This window comes from Cyanistes caeruleus, chromosome 4 (genome assembly GCF_971803275.1).
Source record: "Cyanistes caeruleus chromosome 4, bCyaCae1.hap1.1, whole genome shotgun sequence".
NCBI lineage: Eukaryota > Metazoa > Chordata > Aves > Passeriformes > Paridae > Cyanistes > Cyanistes caeruleus.
Genome location: NC_141704.1, coordinates 20,035,291 through 20,054,765, shown reverse-complemented (window position 1 = coordinate 20,054,765; position 19,475 = coordinate 20,035,291). Strand labels below are relative to the sequence as shown.

The following is a 19,475-nucleotide window of genomic DNA, read 5'->3' as shown; positions in this document are numbered from 1 at the left end:
CAATATGCTGTAATTATAAGTAGGCATTTATTGCTGCTGTTGCCACTGATGCAAAATGACTGACATTCTGAACTGAGGGTTGTGGGAAGTTTAGGTGGAAGCAAGCCTGAAATATTTCTTTCTGCAAGAAAAGGCAGCCTAACCTTTTTAATAGAGAGATGCTTGACACATCATGAAAAAGCCAAACCTTGTACTTGGGGAATTATTTCTGAACACTGACAACCAATCAGCTTAGCGGCATTAAGGAAAAACTTCCTTCTCCACCTGTTTTGGACATGTGAAAAAAGGCATTTCAGATGTGCACAGCTTCCGTGAGCAATTAGCCGGAGGATTGGCTGCTTGTGATTTTTGATTCATTCAGGAAAGTAACACCTGCTTGGCTTCTAAAATTGTACCTTCATGATAGCACCACCTAGTAATTATTATTCTGAGTCATCAGCTAATGCTCATTACCACTTCATAATAGCAGTATAATTAAAAATTCGGTGCCATAATCCAGTACGGATGAAGCTTGGAAGCTAAAGACATGGCTTTAGAGAAGTTAGTGTTATTATATTACTCTACCACCAGTCTGTTGAATGGCTTCTGAATGGTCCCCAATTATTCCTGTGCTAAAGTCATATTTTTGTTTTTCCTGGTGTGTCTTGAATATGGTTAAACATTGTGAGGGAAGCAATGTCAGATGAGCAAAGCTTGTTTATCCAAAAACTGAGCTTTTGGTTTGGCTCTGGAAGAGGCTGGAGTCAGATCTTGATGGAAATGAGCCCCTGCACTTGTTGCTTTGAAGGTCAGAGGGGACCCATGGAAGCAGTTGATCCCTGTCTGGCAGGTGAGAGGCTGACTGGAAAAAAAACCAGGAAAAATCAAGTACTCTGCAGCGGTTAATTCTGAGTTGAAAAGGCACTTTGTATTCCTTCTTCAGTTCGGATGCAGGCATACACATAACATTTGTTTGCCTTGATTTTTCTGTGAAGAAAATTGACTGAGAAGTAGCCAGTGGTCTTTCTTTGAGGATTTATTTCATCAATGAGGTATGGGAGTGCTTATAAAATCTGCCAAATTCCTAAGAACAGCTTCAATCCAGTGGATCTGCATTTTCTGATCAAATCAACTGTAAGAAAAAGACCAAACGTCTATAAGCTGACACAGACAATGCTTATCACCTCTTTATCATTCTCTCTTTACCTTCTCTCTACTAAATTCAATGGATTGGCTACAGTGTCTGTCTTTAAGTCTAGCTCTGAATAGATGTACACCTCCCATCTGAGCTCTTACCAATGTAATGACATTAGATTCAAGCAGTCAGTGTCAGAAGCAGATACATTTTAGGAAGTCCAATATTTAATGATGTAATTACATCTCACAATTTCAACATGGTGCTTTGATGCTGTGTGTGTTGGAGTATCACGTTTCCTCTCTCTCTCCACTTCCCTGGAATGATTGTGCTAGCAGGTAAACAGCTGTGACCTTAATGATCTTTAACATTACTCTTTTCCAAATTACATTCCAACACTGTAAACTAAATTTTGGGTCTGCTTTTCTGTGCGATCTTGTTTGGTTAGAGTAGCAGTGCTGCTGTTAGGTTGAGTTTATTGTACCTCATGATCCACATTGTCATATCTTTGAACTTGACTTGTGCTTTTGTTCAGGTCACAGGAAAATTGATGGAATCATGGATTTACACCAGCATTACCTTTCTTAACTAGGACTTCCACATTCCTGGAAGATTTTTGCTTCAGGTTTTGTTTCTTGTAAAGATGAGGACAGCTGATATACCAAGGATTGAATGATTATCATTGAGAATTATGAGCTATTTAATCTGCTTAGTTATCTTGTGCGGCATCTGTTTTTAAATAGAACTCTTTAGTTATAAGAGCTTAGTTTTAAGATGCTTAATTTGCTGAAAGACATTATCTGCCTTCTTTAACTAAATTTGTCAGGCTGGGGACATTTTCTGGGTATGATTATAGGTCTGATTTTCCTAGAGCTATATTGATCATTTTCCTGGGGATTCTGTATATTAATTTTGTATGTTCTTCATTTTCCATGAACATTTAGGTACTCAAGATCAATGTCTTAAATGGTCTGCAGTTTCCACAGTGAACTTATTTTCAGTCCCTAAATGTTGCTAAAACACTTCATGTTTTTTTGTTTAAAACATTCTTATAATGTGATATTTAACAAGTCATCAACCTCAGTAGCTTCTTGGCTCACACTTATAAACTTGTGGGAGCAAATGATTTGGGCTGACAGCTCAATGTCTCAAATTTAAAAAATGCTGTATAATGTCTTCTGTGCCTTTCTCAGAAAATGGTACCTGCTGACTTCCAAAACTCAAATGAAATGCTGCTGTGGCAGGTGAGAGGGTGCCTGAGTCTCCATTTCAGTGTGCCTGAAAGCCTCAGGTTTTCCCACAAAAGGCTGGTGAATGGAAAGCCACTGCTAAAGTTTGGGCACCTGAGCCAGACACACCCAGCAGTCCATGCTGTGCTAATGGCAGCTTTAGGGACACATTTGCTTCGTTTTTCTGGAAGGTGTCTAATGAGAATATAACGCTGACCTATTCACAGTCAGGGTGGCATTATTTGCTTGCTATTGCTATTAGTACCTGCAATTTAGCCATAGTCAGATATGGCTTGCTTCAACTTAATTTAAGGTAATATCCTACAATATTAAGGAATACTTATGAAATGAGTTCTTTGAAACTCTCCTCTTTAGCATCACTTAGTCTTGTTGAATGCTTTCAATCTTGAAACAGATTTCAGCTAGATATAAAGAAAGCTGAGTAGTGGTGCTAATTCAGTTGGCTCTGTGATATTTTGCTCTTGTATATTTATTTGCTGTTCTGCTTCCTATTTTATTTGAATTTTAATGTTCTTGCACTGCTAATGAGTGATTGTTTTATTTAATGATGTATATGCTGGAGAGAAAAGAAACACAGTGGAATGTTATCTGAGGAAATAAGGTCCATCCATCCATCTATCCATCTTTTTAAAAAAAGTTAATAATTTTCCCAACAGTATCAGAAAGGTGATTCTTGTACAAAACACTTGTCATCTGTTAACATGACACAGGATCTCCCTAACCCCCACATCCTTCTGCAGATATGTTCAGCTCTTTTCTGTTTGTTTTTTGTTGTTTTTTTTTTTGTAACCTGCTTGGCAACTTGGAGCTAAGGCAAAGAAAGGAAAGAGAAAGACTTGCCAGAGCAGTGGGAAGAGAGATTGCAGGCTGGGAAAGGAGTTTGTGGTTTGGGGAGGGAGGAGGAAGCTAGGAGGTGGCTGTGCTCTACCCAGCCTGGAGGAAACATGAGAGCTCCTGCTTGTGCTACGTCTGCTCATTTCTCTTCTCATGCAGAAAAACAGCCCAAACTCCCTGGTATGCTCCATCAAAATTTTGCTGCAGCACTTTATTTCACTCCCTTGTTCAGTGACTTCAGTTTCTTAACAGAACTAAAGCTGAGCCCTTCCCTAAAACAGCCAGAGGATTGAAATATGTCACTCCCTCTCCCACTTTGACCCCCCAACTCTTCATGCATTTCAAATAGAATGCACTCTGTGTCAACACACATATTTTTATCTTACTAGTAAAAGCTCTCTCAATTTGCAATGTCCTTCTTTAGTGAGAGAACTGGGACAGAGTAGTTATTTCTCCTCCTTGAATGCAGAACAATCATTTTCTCTTACACCTTCCTGCCTGAACAAGTTGCTTCTCCATTGATGACAGTGCTTCTTTGAAGTAAACAGTAGCTTGCAAGGAAAAATCCTTATCAATATCATGAGGCTGAGGTATGTGTGTGTATATATATATATATATATATATATATATAACAAATCCTATTATAGGAGAGAAAGTTACGTAAGAAAGGAATACTGTCTCAGCGGTCATAGCTTCAAGAGCTCTTAGGTATTATTACTGTCCTTGCTTCACAGAGAAACTTCCTGTAATGAGTTGTCCAGGCTTTTGGACAGGGATCAAATGACTAACAGTTATATTTTATTTTTAGTTTGGACTGACATAGTTACCAAGAATATTTCCATATTGAAGCGCTGCATGATGTTTCCGTAAATGACTGCTCTGCCATATCCATACAGTGCTATAGGCAAGCAGGCAGAATTAGGGCACAGGTTCCAGTCATGTTCCAAAATTCATATCTCTTTGTGGTCTCGAGATATCTTAAACTTTTTCCTAAGTGTCTTTCTACTGTTCATCCTAAGAAGGATGTCTCTTTCTTCTGTTGCTCTCTGTGCTTGCATGACCAGAGACAACTGAAATAAGTTGATTTATTATTTCACTTTAAAATATAAACAACTTTTTTTGTTTTGTCTATTTTTTAAAAAATCCATGTTGCCTCAGGTGCCAATTAACAGTGTATAGTACAAGAATGGACACAGCTGACATCAAAACATTCAGAGGCATACATGGGAATTCCTTAAGCCATGTTTGCTGTTTAAAAAGACTCAGTGTACAGCTACTCCTTCAGTCACAACACTTGATACTTGTTAGAGCCTTTATTTAGAAGAACTGCAATTCTTTGCTTCTCAGCCTCATAAGGCTATTTTTCTAATAAGATTGTTTTCTGAAGGGTAGAAGTGAGAATTCCAGAACAAAATGGTAGTCATCAGTCACTGTACATGGAAGAGTTACCTGGAATCTAAAAGACAAATCCAGCCTGCTGTGTTTCTGTCTCTGGGAAGAAATTCTAGAGAGAAACTCTAGTGAGTCTCTGTCCTATTATCATGGTGATACAATCTGTAAAAATTATTTTCTACTACTTCCTTCTTGCAGGAAAGAAAGTCTTGGTTTTTAGCCCAATTTGGATCTATGTCATTATCCCTATTACCCTCCTACAAAAATACAGCTTGTTTCTCCCTTCTCCTCACTCTTCCATACTGGATCATTTGAGAGTTCAGCAGCTTCTCACCTTGGCCCTGGTGGTCTCAGAATTAAAAAGTCAGCTGTTCTGGATGGTTTTCAGAGTATACTTTGTCCATGGGCAACAGGAGACCTGCAACAAGTGATTCCAAGGCCACAGAGATGTTGAGCTGCTCCTTTGGGACCAGTGGTACAAGAATTCCTTAGCAGAAGATTCTGCTTTTGGAAGACATATGGAAAGAATCAGAGAAGTGGAGTTTGCTCCTGAGATGGGGAAAATGTAGCTGAGAGGCTGTAAGAGATGTTGAAGAAACAAATCATATTTTTGCTGAATACAGACAAGACTTCTGGAGCCTCGATTAGTCAAACAGCCTGAGACTTGAGGTGTTTTGAACATGTCCTCTATAAGATACCTCAAAGGGATTTGATCATCAGAAAAAGATGCACATGCAGCTTGTGAAGATGCTGTCCTCTGTTCTCAAGATCAAAAGATTATTTAATCTCTCTGAAAAACATCCAGTCCCCACTTTGCATTTCAACTTGTGCATGTACCAGGCAAAAAAGGAGCCAGCATACCAGCAGTTGGAAACTGGCCCCTGGCCCTGTGTTGTCAGTGTGATGAAACCAATGGTCACCACCTTTGGGGCAGCACCTGCCTGTGTTTGCAGTGGTTTCTGTCCCACTACCCAGGGATGCACCCCCTGAGATCCCCAGCGTGAAAGGCGCCGTTGACTGAACTGCTGTGCTGAGCAGCACAGTTGGTTTGAATCCATTCCTTTTGCTTTTATATACTGCTAGTAGAATCTTTCTCTGGATCTTTTACTGTTATGTGTGGAAGCTTTGAGGATTCAAAAATGTATCATAGTAACTCTCTCAGTGAGGACTGCTAGTCTCTTTGGAGACAGAAATGAAAGGTTGAATGACATGGTCCAGCCCTGGTTCCTCTGGGGTCTTGTGTGTCACACCCCCAAATCATCACCTTGCCTCAACCTTGGCCCCCAGGAGGGGCCATTTGATTTGTGAAGGGAAGAATAAAGTGTGAAAGTGACTGAGGGAATTAACTAGGGGACAAGAAGAAGGGGGATATGGTCATGTTTGTGTCACTGTGATGCTGTGCCAGCAACTGCCTCAGCTGCCTGCTGTGACTTGTCCGGGAGAGATGCCAGTGGGTGCCCAGCCCAGTGCTGACAGGCAACTACTTATCTTTCATGCTCTCCTCGTGTGAAGCATTATCCTCTGTACTGCTGGCACTGGGCAGCTGCTCTCTGGCACACCCAAGGTAGTGGTTCACTTCCAGGGTTGTTGTGATGGCCAAAATCTGGCTTCCCCAGGGCCTGCAGCCTAGGAAGCGTGTCGTGTCCATCCCCTCCTTTTTTTTATTCCATAGGAACAATGTGAGTTGTAGTTTCAATTTTAGACTGTCTTAGAACTGGCAGCCTTTCCTACAGACTGACTGGTCCTGGGTGGTGAAAGGTTGGTTGGTGTCATGTGATTCTTGCACCTTGAAAAAGGGCCATTTTGCATGATTTATCTGAAGAGCTTCTTGGAGACTCTTAAAAACTTCTGAATTTTTGAAAAGTGACAGTCTTTTAGGCTGGGAACTCACGTGGCTCATCTTTTGCGGGAAAAACATTTATGGTCTTCAAGGTTTGGCTCTTTAATGGCCATTTGTTTTCCTGAAGGAAATACAGAAACAGATCACTTATTACTTTGTCTCAGAAGAAATGTCCCCTTTCTGAACTTGACCATATAAATCTCATCCTGTGATACAGTAAAGACCCTGGCTTCCTGAATGTCAACTGGAGTTTTCATTTGTTTTCCAAAACAGCAAAACTTCTGGGATGTGTGTACTTTGTAGTACTTTCTTCAAGTCACCTGCTGACTGCATTTACACCAGCTTCTGGAAAAACATGACTTGATCTTACTTCTCATATGTTCAGGCCACCTTATTACTGCAGGGAGCCACCTGAGAAATGTGTTAATGGCCATATGCCAGCATGCTCAGCTCTATAAAAACTGCTGAGATGAACCTGCTCCAACTGCTGAATGCCAGAAACAACTACCCTCTTGTCTACACCAGGAAAACTACAACTTGTTAATTTGCCATCGGCCAGCAGCTGCTCTTGGGCTGGCAATGGTGGAACTGGTAAACGGAGCTTAGGCATATTTAACGCTATAATAAAACATAATTTTGAATTACAGAGCAGACTGGTAATGCTGCCTATTATCAAGGTTGTTTGACACTTCCCATTGTAAGACTATTTTCAGCCACTTACAAGTTTGCCAATTTTTAACAGCTTTCATTAAGATTTCTTTAACTTGGTGTCTGCCTCTTGCTGAATATTCTGTTATTATTATTTAAAAAGAAAAAACAGCGTTTACCCAGAGAACTCAGCTGTTTCCAAGAAAGAGGACTGAGAAAATACCTTGTTAGTCCTGTTAAATTTAAGTGACATTTTCTTTTAACAGCTCAGAGGCAGGATTTGGCAACAGAGAGATGTTGCTGTCACAGATGCTTGTGCCTTTTCTGTGAATATTGACCAAAACAGGTTGATGTGCAAGTTCTCAAAACATTTCAGTTAACAGCAGCTAGCAGATCTTTAATACATGGCAGCTAATTTTCCCATAGAAGAGGTGCCTGCAGGCTGTGCAACTCTGGTCTTCAGAGAGGGGAGACTGGTTCCAACCCAGCCCCAGGAGCCTGGGTCTGTGCGCGGACACGCGGGGACACGCGGTGCCCAACTTCCCTACGGCTCTTGACTGAGCCTAAGCCATATAAAGGATGGCCTTTCATTTAAATGAAATATTTAAATGGGGCAGAATGCAATCGTGTCTGCAAGACAGTTTTTGAGTGCTTTTGGGAGATTTAAGGCGTGTATAATATATGAAGAGGTCCCTTATAGGTAATGGATGTGTATGCACCTATACACTGTTCACAGTAGCAGTTAGCTTAATTCATTCCTTGTAACTGTCATCTGTTAAGCTACAAATTGCAAGCCAAAAATCAAATTTATTAATAGTGCTTGTCAATAGTTTTTTGGTTTTTTTCCAGGATATAATTGCAGAAATCAGATTATTTATCATATAACACTACAGGCAACCAACACTGAAATTACCTTTGCCTTTGTTCACTAGGTTTTTCACCAGTGACATGTGGCTCTTTAGTTATTCTTTGGTATTCTATAAAGACTCTGTTGAAGCTGGGTGCTACTCATGCCTGCATGTTACTGCAGGTGCTGGTGAAATTTCAGTCCCTCCCTACAGCATTTACTGACAGTGTCTGAAGGGAAAAAAAAAAAAAAAAAGGGAAAGCAGGGAAATCTGCCTGCTGTTATCTGTGCTGCCAGTCCACTGCTTACAGTAGGTATGGCCTAGCCATCAAAATGGCCTTATTCATTCAGTTTTCTATTGGCCTACTTACGTTGAAATTGTGGAACCATCTCGTGGCTTGTTTTGCAGAGCTCCTAAAACTGGCAGGCTCAGCATCTCTGGGCTGGCACACAAGCATCAATCTTTATCTACTACATATCTACACCTGCAAATGGTGGGACAGTCAAAAGCCTACACCAAAGCGCTCAGAGAATTATGAAATCAATTATGCTACTTATTTTCAGGCAAACTGGATTATGGTGGGGTTCAGCTATCCAAAGGCATGAACTTTCAGTTGGTGATAAGGCATGGCTGCAGGAAGACTGCACTTAAATTTAAAAATAAAATTTAATTAAAATTCATGCCTTCATTATGCACTTCTCGGTGCATAATGATATCAGGCTAAGATACTTTAAACCTAAGGCAATTTTGTTGTTTTGTTTTGTTTTTTTCTTATTGTCTGTTTTATAAAACCACTTTGAGGCTGAAGGTGGATAAGAATCCTTTAATGAGCCATCAATAAAACCACTTAGCAGAGCTGAATAGCAAGTGTGATAGGTGACCTTCCTTTTCTCACAAGTGCTCTATTAGTTCTCATTATCTTACCCCTAGGTCACTTTTTGTGACCTTTCAAGGTCGTTTCTTTTTTTCCCCTCTGAAATAAACTGTGTTTCTTTCCATCTGGAGATGAGCCCATGGCACTTGTTTGGGGAGTATGTCATTCACAGGAGATGCCTACAGAGGAATAATACCTTGTTTGCCATAGCAGAAGTGCTCTTACTGAAGAGGAAGCTGAGGGAGGGGAGCAAGGGCGATGGGAAGTGATGCCCTAAGTGTGTCTGATTCAAATGACATGGGGCAGTAAAATCCTCACCTGTTGCTGAATTCTGCTCCATATTTGAAGCTGATGGTGCCCCCTACCCCACTTTTTCTGGGCATGTTTTGATGCATAGCTGAAATAATCTGTCTCTCCTCTGGCTACCTCTGTGAACTCTACCATAGCTTCAGTTTTTCTCCAAAGTCTATCAAGTCAAGAAATGGCTGTTGGAGATCTCTTTTCTGTCCAGCAACAGTACTGTTCTGGTTTTCAGGTTTGTCTCCATACAGGTGCTGCTCAGTTCTTCCCAACTGTCTGATATCTGGGATTAGAAGCAATTAAATCCTTTCTCCTATGGTGTATTAGCTAAGCTTGTGACATTCAGTGGGTTCACAGCTGCTAAACAAGAGGCTTTTTTAAAAGCCCTTGCATTAATATTGGTTTTATTCCTGTGACTGGTTCTGTATAATTTGGATCTTTGCAACAATGCTGGTAGGTGGTAGTGATGAATAAATAATCAAATCTATTAGTAAAATGCTGCATTTTGCTCTGATTTACTTGCAGATATTTGAAGTGGATATGAAATCGGGCAGAATTGGTGTGGAAGGGGAGGGAGAAAGAGACAGCTTTTTATGGAGGTATCTGTTTCTTTAAAGTATACTGAGATGTTATACTGCAGTATTGTGATCAGGACAGTTTAAGACTGTCCATACTTATGTGTTTTAATAGTAACTTTTTCTGATCCAGTTTTGCTTTAGACATGAAAATGCAGCTTCTAAGGTTTTAACAAGTAAAACAAGAAACTTTGCATGGAAAGAACTAGAAATTAAGTTTCTGGAGACATGTTTTCTTTTTCTAAATGCTGACAAATAACTCCTGCCAAATGCTACATAAAGGAGAAAAAGAAACATATGGCAGTTCAACAGGAGTGAAAAGATGAGCTAATCCAGCATCAACAAGTCTTTGGATGAGACTATAATAAAACCAACCAGCCTTTATCATGCTTGATAGCACCACTATAATTAGGAGTCTGTCACCAGCTTCATAATGAACTCTTAGCCCTATTTTCAGGGGTTTATAGTCTGGTAGTAAGAGTCACTTTGAGTTGCAACTTGGCATACTGGACCTCTCTGTGCAGAAGGCTCAAATCTAGCTTGCAGGTTTTAAATAAAGTGACTGTTAAAAGTTGGGGGGCCGTGCCAGTGATGAGCAAGTTGTGCTTATAATCTGTCCTGAGTGTTAAGGAGTCTGTGTCTAGGGTGATTGATTTGCTTTTAGCATGAAAAATAAAAATATGCAGTTCAGAATCCTGTTGTGCTCCTACACTGCCTTGTAGGAATCAAGAATGTAAGGAATCAAGTTTTTTATTTACTTTTTTTCCCTCCCTTGATTTTATGATCCCTACATCTGCCCTAGCAGAAGCTGCTGCTGCTGCAGGGCTGGGGACTAGCATTTGCTATACTCTGCCTTAAAAATGTTCTTGTAAGGAAACTCATTCTTTGCAAGTTAGGTTTTCAATCTTAGGGGGAAGTCTGGCAGACAAGGCAAAAATCCAGCCTACTTCTTTCTTCTTTCCCTCCATCCTTGAGGCTTAGTCAGCTGCTGGCAGAGGGACTGGCTGTGCAGAAGATGTCTCTGCTGAGTAGAGATATGCAGTTAATTCTGAATAAAGGGGTCTAAGTTTCAGGAATTGTCCAATTTTTTTCTGAATGCAGAATGATTGCATATCTAACTACAGGTACTAGAAGCTGAAAGGAGCCCTCTTTAAATCTTATATGTTGTCCTCTCTTCCTTGCAGTGTAGGAGTTTCTCAGTACGTCAAGATGTGTAATGTAGCTTTATGAGAATGCTCACAGGAGACAGGGCAGAGCTCTCACAATAGCATCTCCTCTGCAGAACATGGGTCTAGTAATGAAAGGTCAAATATTTGTATGCTAAGGCTGTGGGTTCAGATTACAGCTAGATGCCTAATGAGAATTTCAGAAACATTGAGGCTCCCCTGCAGCCTTGTCTGCCAGACTCTTTAAGAGTCTGGCTTAAAAGAAATAACTAAGCAACCTCAATAACTTGAGCAAAACCTGAGTAGGTCAGTCCTGTCCCAGTATGATTCAACCTTCTGACTTATATGTAAAAGCAAAGGTGAACTGAAGTGTATTCAGTTCACATTTAATATACAGTAAATGTTAACTTTCCCTCCCAAGCACTTCAGGATAGTCTTTGATGTTCATTTGATGAAGGTGAATAGGGTGGGAGAGGACTGATATTCATGAGGTGCTGCAGCAGTCCTAAGTTTACCAGGTCAGGCAGCTGAGGGGTGCCTCTGAATCTTGGAGGGGGAAAAAAAAAAAAAAGTCTTAAAACCCACACATCCGAGTGCTGGAGACCAGGGAGCAGGGTGTGTCTCATAACCCCTCTAACTCCCTGCCGTACTGCTTCTGCTTGCCAGAGACACTCTGTGCTGCTTTTCTGACAAAGAGACCTCCCCAAAGCTCTACATTTATGAATTAGTAATTCATAAATTAGCAGCTGTAGGTTGGCAGTCTCTTCAGAGGGCTATGCCAGGTTTTGCTCTCTCAAATGAGAGGCTGACCCATAAAGGCTATGCCTGTAAACTCAAGAGTTGAGAAATCTTGTCCCTTGAAGAGACATCATGCTGTTGGTGGCCATCATGCCTTGTCTGTAGCTGAACCCCATGGGAGCCAGGAAATGCTGCCTCTTGCATATCCCTTGGCCCCAAGCCCTCAATCCTGCTGTGCCCCATTCAAACCCTGCTGGCACTCCTGCTGCTGACTTCTGACCTAGCTGGCCAGGGAGGACAATAGGAAGGAGAGTGGTAACATATGTGCCTCTATACACACACATTCTTGGCTTCCTCACCTCTATCTGCTGGCAGGCGTGTGGTAGGAAGCAGCTGCTCACACAACTAGTTGCATTACACTCTTCATTGGGCCCCGTGCTTTCCAGCAGGAGCCACGGAGCACGGATGTGAACCAAACTGTGACAGCCTTCTGCAGAAAGAAGAAGAGATGGTGTAAAGAGTAAGGGTGACAAGGCAGGCAGGGACCTCTGCTTGGCTCTCAGAGTGCAGATGTGCAAGATCCTGGCTTGTGGCGTGAAGGAGGGACCTTTACCACTGGGGTCCTACTACTGCCTGCTTGGGGTAGACATTACAGGAAAGCATGGAGTGTTCTAGCATTCCTGTAAAGAGAGGCATGTATAACCTCCAAGAGGAACACTGTGGATGAGTGTTTCACTCAGCCATCTTCAAAAGCCACGAGCCATGTAGTGCATAGGAACTGCTCATGCTAACAACTTTGATATGGGCACTGAGGACTGGCATCTGAGAGATTAGTACATGAACATGGGGGACCTGTGTGGGTATGGTTTTGATCAGTAGGGAAAAAACAAACTGAGATATTCAATCAAGAATATAAAGCTGATCACAGAAGGAAGCCAATGTACAGTTCATTGAAAAGAGGGCTTTTTAGAAATTCCATTCATTAGAATATTTTTCAAGTCTTTGCTTCATCTTAATTTAGAGAGAAATATGGAAGCACCTTCCAGGTTTTGCTTCACAGCAGAAGCTTGCATAACCCTTCAATTGGCATTTTCAAATTACAGTATAAATTACAAAAGGAAAAGTTGCACTTGATGTGGAAAACACAATCTGTGTCTACAAAGTCTTCTGTTTTAAAATGCTCATTTATACTCTTCTCCAGAAAGTATGACAACTCATCTTACTAGCAGGGAATTTTTTAAAAAATTTGTGTTAACATTTTTCTGAAAAAACACTCTAAACCAGAGGAATCTTGCAGCCTTGCCTTCCCTTCCCTTCTGCCCACAGCTTCATCACAATTCCTATCCTTTTCCATGCATATCTAATTCAGAAAAAAATATATAGATAAGCATATTTAATACTACCTTTCGTGGAACTTAGGAATTAATTACTTGATGCTTAGCGGTAGCTTCCTCTTCTGCTGCTGAGTAAGGCAATGGCTAATTTCAGAAAAGCCTGTGAAGAAAAAAGATCAACTCTCAAACAGCAAGGATAGACTGTATGTTTATCTTCACTAAAACATACCAGCTGTTCCTCTCCGCAAATAAGTTAATTAGGTATTTGACTTTTTCTAACCTTTGCTACCAAATACTACTTATAAAAAGCAGTCTTTGCTCTTTCTTTTCATGTGACTCATGGAACAAATGCTTTGAAGAAGCTTCTTTTTCCTTTTTCTCTGTTGCATTAATAGTCAAACTGTCATACTTCAACTATCAAACTATGAGGTTTCATTTTTGACACCCTTCTGGAACTAGTATATTTTTTTAAATTACCTACAATGCACTTTGGCATAACAGTTGAGCCATGGAGACCAAACCTTTCCTTTGTTTTTCTTAAAATTCTGAGTTCCATTTTGAAAGCCCTTGGGGTTTTGGCAGTTTCTGCATTTGACAAAACTACAGAGTGAAATAAAAAATAGACAAGAAGGAGGAAAGCAGCAATTTCCCCACCTCTGAGGAAGCTGGGTGGCACACCACTGACTCTCCCAGGGGCAGATGTTTGGGGAGGTAATGCTGGGCCATCATTCCTGGCCCATGTCTGAAGACACCTATTCACTGTGAAATTTGGCTTGCCAGTAGATGTCTAAAAGTTTTATTATTCCCTCATACTCCAAGTGCTCCGAGGGGAAAGCTATTGCTTCTTCTGTTGCTACAATCTCCTAACGGTTATGGAGCTTTAAGTTCCCCATGCCTCTAGTACTTCCCCTCTCTTCAGAAAGAGTCTCTGCTACTCTGGTCCCCTCTTCAGTCTTTTCTAGTCCTTCTCACTCTCCAGTTGCCTCCTCCTCCATTTCTCAGCTGTTCTTTATGGGTCTTCCAAAGAACAGCAGTCTATATTTGGTGTGATTCTTTCCTGTCTTGTTAGTGCCATTGGTAAGCTTATCATGGAGCAGTTAAATTGTCTGCACTTAGTAATTTCATTCTGCTGGTTTTTGATTGTAAGGAAAAAGAGACTGTTGACATCTGTCTTCAAGCTCAGGAAGTGGCCACTGAGATACATTTGTCCCCAGCTTATTTGAAAATACTGGTTTTGGCAAAACCAGAAATACCACAGTTATTTTTAGTAGAACCCTTCATTTTCCATAGTTGATGATTTTGGTTTTCCATTTGCTCTGGATAAGATTATTTTTTCAAACCTATTATACATTTATAGTTATAGTCATCCATTTAGAAACTGAAACCACAGAGTAGGGAAGCAGAGGAGCTCTGCACATACTCATCATGCTGTGTGGACCAACCATTGTAATGGTGTGTGAGAAACAAGCCTAAGCACCGCAGTGCTCTGTCCCCAAAACTCATTGAGTCTAAATCCTTCACAGAACTTACTGCTTTCTGCTCACCAAGTGTGAAGGCTGGGAACCATTTCTGATTAAGTGGAATTATTTTTCAGGAAGAGTTTTGCTTGCAAGAAAGGTAGAAGGTTTTTACTTCTGCAGGAAAAAAGAGGATGCAATGAGAACTGAGCAAAAATGGACACAAAAGCACTGTAGTTGTGGATTGAATCAACACAGCATGTGTGTTTTGGATTTGTGCACACATGGTAATAAAAGCCAGCAAAACTCTTCATGGGATTTTACCGAGAAGTTAATGCAGATGCCAAATCCATTTATCATTTTTTGGTTGTGTGCCACTGTCCCTTATGACCTTTTCCAGGCTGTAAGCAGTGAACACTTTCTCCCCCAGTACATACACTTGTTCTGTTTTTAATTGCTTCCTCACCACTCCACTACTTATATGTTTTGTGGCACCAGCAGTTTTCCTCTTATAAGGGGCATGGGCCATTGCTTTAAGAAACAGAAGTATTTGGAGAGAGAACAGGAATGGCCCAGAAGCAGTTTAAGGGGATTTTGGGGGGAAGTTGTTTACGATAGGATTACTCTGCTTCTACTCCTTTTTCCAATTAATAAATTCTATTTTTTCTCTACCCTGTGCTTTCTCCCCACTGCTTCCCCCCCCCACAATTCTTCCAATTAGAAAGGGTAGGTTCTTCTACTCATATGTTTGTGGTCTACCTGGGAGGAAGCTAGTATAAGGTTAAGTTCTGTCACAGCCTCCTCATGCTGCCCTAGGGAAGGTGTCATGCCTCAGTTGCTCAGTTAATTCCGGTCTTTCCTGCACTTCATTGATTTTGCAGTTGTTCCCTTCCATTACTGTTTGAAGATATAACACATCTTGTGCTGCCAGCATCCCCTAGCTGATGGTGAGAGGTGCTCCCCTTTGGTCATGGAGGTGAACATCTAATTTTGCTCTTAATCTTCTCTCATCCTACAGAAACACAAGAGTTGACATCAAGAGCTGTTAGGCAGAAAACAGCTCCTCTTCTGACGGCTCTGTCAGCTGGTCAGAATTTGCAGGGATAGTTTGAATAATAGGCCTGCACACACCTGGTTGGTTTTGGCAGATACAGGCAAGGGAGGGAGTATCATCTAAATGACTCTGCTGTAAGCTTTGAAGGCTGATAATATCCACAGGAGTCTGGACAAGCACTGTGCTGAAGACAGTCACTTCTCCAGCTGGTGGAACTGAAGCTGGGAGATGATGTCTGGCTACAAGTTGTAACTAGTGCTTGTGACTTCCATTAAGGCAAATCTTTTCTCCTGGTCTGTGGTTGTATATGTTGGGTAAGAACATAGTCAAGGAAGTGTGTACTTCAAACTGGGGGTTGTGTTGTTGTGTGCATTCTTAGCTCTGGTATATGGTTATGGGATCCAAGAGGGTTTGTCACAGCTGGTGGCCATAATTTGCTCTCTGAATGTTTAGAGAACACAATATTTTAGAGAAGATGAACACTGACCTCACCTCAGTTTAGACCTTGGTGGGTTGACTACAGCAACCACATGGTTGTGCCTGAAAACAAGACTTGGTACTATGAGAAGCTGATCTACATAACATCCAACTGATGCTTTCTGGAGAACCTCAAGATAACAACAAATGCAGTCATCAGCAGAGAATTAAGTGAGGGTTGAGGTGTAAAAGGACCTGCTGGTCTTCTTACAGATTAGTTAGACTAAAGTGCTCTTCTGGCATGGTACGAGCATGCATGAATATGGATTCAGAAGAGGAGGCAATTCATTGGTTTGCCAGTCTCTTCTGCCTGGTAACAAGTGCCAGGATGAGAGGAAATGACCTCAGATTGCACCAGAGAAGGTTTAGATTGGATATAGGGCATAATTTATTCACTGAAGGTATGATCATGTATTGCAACAGGCTGCCCAGGGAAATGATCAGCCCTGGAAGTATTAAAAAGGCATGTAAATGTTGGACTTGTCTATAAAAGTGAGCTTAGGTTAACTGTTATATTTAGTGATTGTAGAGGTTTTTTCCAGCCTTAAAGATTCTCTGATTCATGAAGCATTATGAGCTGGAAAGCCACTATGTGGTGGTACTCACAGAATGAGGAATTTGACAACTTTCTTTATCCTTCATCAGCAAAACCAGAGGAAGAATTTTCAGCTTTTCAGACTTCTTCTCCATCCCCAGCGAAGCTCACCACCAATTCAAACTGCTTTTTTGTGGGACAAAATTGTTTGTCTATGTGTGTGAGACAAAAACATACAGACACATATCCTTTGTAATCTTTTAATAGTTTTTCACAGAACTGATCCAGCTTGGGCTTTTTTCCCCCCTATTTTTGGCATCCTTTCTGTGAGTTGAGTTGCTTCCATGCAGCACAGCTGATGATGGGCTGTGGGGCAAGGACACATCAGCAGTGTAAGCAGAGAGTGCTGCCAGGACCTTGCTGTGAATCTTCAGCCTCATCTGTCTGTTGAGCTGCCTGTATGCCTTTGCTCTAGTGTCTCTGAAATACTACAAAAGCACTGTCTTGGCAAGAGTGGTCACTTCTAGCAGAGCTGTGGAAGGTGTAGGAACCAGTCCCTGTGGAAGAGGAGGAAGGACTGAAAATGCCTCCAGTCAGCACTGTGTTCAGAGGATCCCTTCCATGGATCTGTTGTCTGTCCTCTCAGTGCTGTGGTGTAAAAGATAACTGTGCTCTCCTCCAAAGCAGACTGATTAAATCTGTTTCCATTACACAAAGATGCATTGTTCCCTTTAGTGCTGAAGGAACTGAGTTTCCCTTCAGGCCTTAGCTGTAATTTGCCTCTCTTGCTTTCAAAGGTGTCTGTCTATTTTGAAAAAAAAAATTAATTTAAGTCTTCATTCTCCTTGCAGCCTGCCTTCAGACTCAGCAACAATAACAAAAAAACATTGAACAAGTGAAACTGCAGGCTTGTTCATTCCTTGATTCATGGTGGTATCTACCAAGAATGTGGTGGGACTTTGAGTGAGGCTTTCCCAACAGGAGAAAAATTGATCCCCTCTGCAGTACACATGTCTCCCAACCAGCTCAAGTGAAAACGAACTCTTCAAGTATTTTCTTTCTCTCCCAAGTAAACCCATAATTAATTCAGTTCTGATATGTTCTTCTGGCTGTTCTCAGATCTACTTCATCTCTTGCATTATAGTCAGGTAATAAACCCCTTCATTTTGGAGAAACAATTCAGAAGGTTTAATTTTGGTATTTTCTTCGGATCTTCGTTTTCCGTCCAAGTATTGTATTGTCTTTGAAAGTGAGATCAGCATAGGTTTGGTCTCCACAAAAAACAGTTTGAAATGAGACTTGTTATCATCCAGTGGCTGGCTTTTGGATGGAGTTCTAGGTAGAGGAGCTCATGTAGTTCAGCCTGATGTGTATTTAATAATATCCATGGAATTCCAGTGTTTGAAATTTGCGTTGAGAAAGCAGAGTGGGAACAGCCTTGTCCGTCCCAGCATTGTCTGCCTGATCTCTTGTTGCTTTTTGACACCATCAAAGTTTCTGACTCAAACCTGGGCACCATTAGAGTGAAATTAAATCTCCTGATAACATGTTGGCTTTTCTTAGGAACTGCTTAAAAGCAAGAGGTAGCAGAGAGTGTAGTGGGCGGTTTCTGGCGGTGTGGCACAGCTGTTGCAGGTGCACTGCCTGAACAGCCAGTTTGCAAGGCTCCCATTGCAGGGTCTGCACTGTTCCCACCACATAACTGCTGATGCTGCACATGGTTGTGTGCTTTGGATCTGTTTCATGCCTTGTTCTCCAGAGGCAAGTCACTCTAGTTTGTGAAGATACCTCAAAAGAGAGGCAGTTGCTGTCCAATGAACATGTGTTATTTGGCTTCACACATGAAAACATTAGCTAGGGTTTTCTTATGCCTGTTGGCAGAAAGGTGTTCTTTTATAGAAATGCCAATAATAATAAAAGCTACTTCAAATAAGATCTGGGTTTCTTGACTACAAGTGGGAAATTATGTAGATTACCAGCCCTGAGAACCCTCTGATACTCCATGCCATGATTAGAGGGTGTACAAGCCAATTTGAGGACTTGGCTTATTTAAACTACTTGAGTTCCATAGTTAAATTACTTCAGGTAATGCTTAACCAGCCGTGTTTTCTAACAATGAGGGCTCAGTATGTTACAGAAGATACAGTTTGTTTGCTGTTTGTGACCTTCTCTCATATTAAAGTAATTCTTGTGACTGGTGACTAGTGACTGGTTTCAAGCCTTTGAAATGGGGGCAGTTTTACTGATTGTATTCCATACTGAAGTTACATGACTAAATACTGAATAGAGGTTTTCCTTTTGCAATGTGACATGGTCTGATCTGTTGGCCTTGAAATAGATAATTGGAAGCTAAGATGGCAGCATTTTTTAAAAAGAAAGTGCCTCATTTTGCATTCAGTTTAAGAATCTCTTACTCCCTGTGTGTACTCTGCATATGATTTAAACCACATGTCTGGAATACACATGGAAGTTATTTGAAGGCAAGAAGCAAGTCATGTGTATGTGAAATGTAGTGTTGTAGATCTAACCATGGCTGTATATGTATATTTGATATTTTATTTATATACACATATCGCTGGATACTAATCCTTCTCACTAAGACATACCACAATAGCCTTAAGAACCACTGTGAGAGTGTCATCCCTTGTGACCCATTTAGCATTTGTGTTAAGAAGTTGTCCCTGCCACCTTCCAGAAATCTGTTTTGGGCTGCTTCTCCCTCTTTGAGTTCAGAGAGGTTGAAGTCTCCCTTGAGAGCTAGGGTATGTGGTCTGGAGACTTCCTCGAGTTGTTTACAGAAGACTTCATGAACTTCACTGTGTGGTCTGCAATAACCTCCCATCACAGTGCCACCCTCACTGGTGTCTCTTTTAATGCCAACCCACAGGCATTTACCCAGGCTATTGTCCATCCCAAAAATGAGCTCCCACACAATTGAGTGTTCCTTTCATGTAAAGGGCAGCAATTCTGCCTTATTCTGTTTTCTTAGGTGGATCTCTCTCATCATTTCTATTGCTCAAGAGAGTTCCATGGTCACAA

At 41.1% G+C, this 19,475-nt stretch overlaps 1 protein-coding gene across 8 annotated transcripts in view; it reads left to right on the top strand.

Annotated features, from left to right (window-relative positions):
• PLXNB2 (plexin B2) overlaps nucleotides 1–19,475 on the top strand; it is a 248,422-nt gene that overhangs the window by 32,730 nt on the left and 196,217 nt on the right. For 3 of the 8 annotated variants that reach the window (XM_086886943.1, XM_086886945.1, XM_086886946.1), the window contains exon 3: nucleotides 9,626–9,699. The exons of the other annotated variants lie outside the window; for them this stretch is intronic. The gene's annotated coding sequence lies outside the window, so the exon portion shown is untranslated. The remainder of the gene's footprint in view (nucleotides 1–9,625; nucleotides 9,700–19,475) is intronic. 8 annotated transcript variants of the gene reach the window in all.